Raw genomic sequence first — 3046 nt, forward strand, 5'->3', positions numbered from 1 at the left:
TTTAGCGAGAAATTTAAACAGTTTATGACAACTCCTGATTGTTGCCAATATCTTTATAAAGATATGTCAAATCAGCATAGTTGTCGAAAATATAAAATGCAAGACTAAATATTTATTAAAAAAAATAATAGGCGAGATCGCATATAATGTTGCATACAATGATTTGCAACATATGCAAAAGAATCATTGTTTGTTGCAAATGACTTTAAATGAGGTTGGATTGTTTGTCTCATTTGATAATTATTTATTTAAAAATTTCAAAAAATTTGAATATTAAAAAAATTAATTTATTAATAATAATCAAAGACTTATTAAATCATAAATCAAATAGAGTTTACAAAATTCAACCCAAAAATAATAATAGCTAATAAAAAGAAAAATTGTTTGCCAAGACTAGCTAAATCCTAAACTAAAAATGACTGAAAATGACTTTTTGAATCACAAGTCTTCCTCCAAATCCTCTGTTTCCGAATTATCTCCATTGTTTTGGACACCATCTTCATCTCTTCTAAAGACATACTCAGATAAAAAGATAAGAAGACATCAACAGAAACTAACATATATCAAACCCTCGTTAAGGATAAAAAGATAAAAAGATAAGAAGACAGAAACAGAAACTAATATATATCAAACCCTCGTTAAGGATAACAAGTGACATATGTATTCACATCTTTACCTGAGTTGTGAGTTATAGGATGTTGATTGACTTGTGGCTCTTCAAATGGCAATTGAGTTATTGTGGCTGCTGCATTAGAAGTTGCTCTCAGGGCTGGTTGTGATGGTAGTTGAGAAGCAGATTTGGATGGTACCATCTTGTTGTTGCAGTAGCAGGCTTCCTTATCATTTTTCCTCGGCCAAGTTGCAGAGATTGAGACGACATCTGCAACACATGACAAAAAGGAGTTGAAATAATAACTTGAGATAAGCTAAAACAAATGATCTTGAAAACTACAGTACAACAGCAAGCAATAAGGAACATATTGTATTCAATGATCTTGAACTCAAGCTTTAGTAACATGAGTGAATTTCAAGCATATGTACTGGTGATCTAAAATAATAGTTCTTGAATTAATGTTGCAGAATTGAAGCTTAGGAATAAGAAGATGGATTGCCTTAGCAACGAACCAATCTCCAACTTACTATAGATCCTCATTCTTCGTTGTTTCATCAAGGACACAATGACACATACATACATACACATTAATGAAACGTAACCACAAAATCCATAATTAAATTCTAACGCTTAAGATTCTAAATCACATTAATGTTTATACACAATAATTCTAAATCACATTTCAAATGCTTAAGATTACAAGAACTTGAGAAGTTGGATTTTTTTTGTTTTTGAACACTCAACATAAAAGCTCTGAATATAACAACAAAGCCACATTCACACAGGTCTAGTACAGGAACAAATATAAACACATCAGAGGTGCTTCAACTTTTCAAACTAAAATTATAGAAACACACCACAAGCACATAGCAATTTTGAGAACAACAATCTAACTGGCTAAACATGGATGATATAGGTACTCAATACTCATCTGGAATACCAGTAAAGAAAAGAAATCAGGAAAGGAAAGAAAGAGGTCCCTAAATCAGTCTTTAGTGACAAAAATCTAGTTGTCACATAAACATTAAGCAACAATTCAAAGAAGTCGTCGCCTAATTAATCTTTTTCAAAGAAGTTAAAGTTGTCACAGAAACATTAACCGACAATTGGTAGAAATTGTCGCCTAATTAACATTTTGCGAGGAATTGGGTGTTGCATAATGTCATATGGGCGACAACTGTCAATTTCTTGCAAATTCCTACTTTATGCGACAAATTGGTTGTCGCCAATGAGATCATGTGCGACAACTGAAATTTCCTAGTATTTGCCAAGTTTTTGCGACGATTTTTGGGTTGTCACAATGAAATTCCTTGCTTTTTCTATTTTCTCTTGTAGTGGTGATTGTCCTTCAATTTTCTGTTTTTCAACCGGCCTCATCAATGTTACTCCCATGCATGTTCTCTACATTACCTAAAATAGCTAAGTTACAGGACGCACACCCTATGATAATGCATGCAGACAAGAACACTTCTCATATACATTGGTAGAATTAATTTTACAGTTTGATTCATCAATTGGTAATGAACTGCCTCCTAATTTGACTCTTATAAAAAAGAACTATCTTGTTTACATTCCACTGTTGAGCGAAAATCTGCACACAGTGAGCGTAAATGTCACACAACATAATTTCACTCATATTCATTTAGTGAATAGAGTTTTTATTATTTTGGGTTCGACCCATTCAAGACAGAATGTGTCTCTTAATTACAATCCCCATTATAGGGAAACACCCTTTGATTCCATTTGTGAATAAACCAATTGTGGATGTGTGTGTGTTTGTTTGTTTTTGCAGCTGCACCCGGATATTTGAATGGGTTGCCTACGTACCCTTGGAGAGGGATCAAGCCACTCGTAGTTCAAGAATTCCAATGGGTGAATGACCCATTGGAGGGTATTGCTTTTGGAATGTGAATAGTGTTTGGACGAATTTGGTGAGCGAACCAGGGATTCGATTTGTTTTGGATTTGTTTGGAAAGGTTGTGACGTTTCCTGGTGTTTGGCGGAATTTGACTGATGAGGTCAGGGATTCGGATTGGATGAACCAGGGAGTCAGAGATTTGGTTTGGACTTGCGGTTGCATCTAGTGGGTCGCTAGATTGCCTACATACCCTGTAAAGGGATCAAACTGTTGTAGTTCTTGAGTTTGTATTTCTGGTGTTGGCAGAATTTGACTGGAGTCAATGATTCAATTTAGGACTGGCTAAATTTTGACTGGTGGAGTCAGGGATTCTGTTTGGACTTGTGGTTGCATCTAGTGGGTTGCTAGATTGCCTACGTACCCATTGTGGGATCAAACCGACCGTAGTTCATAAGAATTTGTATTTCTGACATTGTACCAACTTTTGTGTTTGACGGATGTATGTATTTTTCTGAATCCGTCAGATGTATTTCTTTTGTAGACATTCAAATCATAGTGTGCCCGCATTCTGTAAT

At 34.7% G+C, this 3046-nt stretch overlaps 1 long non-coding RNA gene across 1 annotated transcript; it reads right to left on the minus strand.

Moving 5' to 3' along the window:
* Positions 1-297: 297 nt before the first annotated feature.
* On the minus strand, positions 298-859 carry LOC121051458. The gene is made up of 2 exons (XR_005805780.1): positions 677-859; positions 298-505 (listed from the first exon to the last, which is right to left on the minus strand). It is a non-coding gene; the product is annotated as an uncharacterized LOC121051458 (long non-coding RNA).
* Positions 860-3046: the final 2187 nt, after the last annotated feature.

The sequence above is a fragment of the Rosa chinensis genome, chromosome 2 (assembly GCF_002994745.2).
Source record: "Rosa chinensis cultivar Old Blush chromosome 2, RchiOBHm-V2, whole genome shotgun sequence".
NCBI lineage: Eukaryota > Viridiplantae > Streptophyta > Magnoliopsida > Rosales > Rosaceae > Rosa > Rosa chinensis.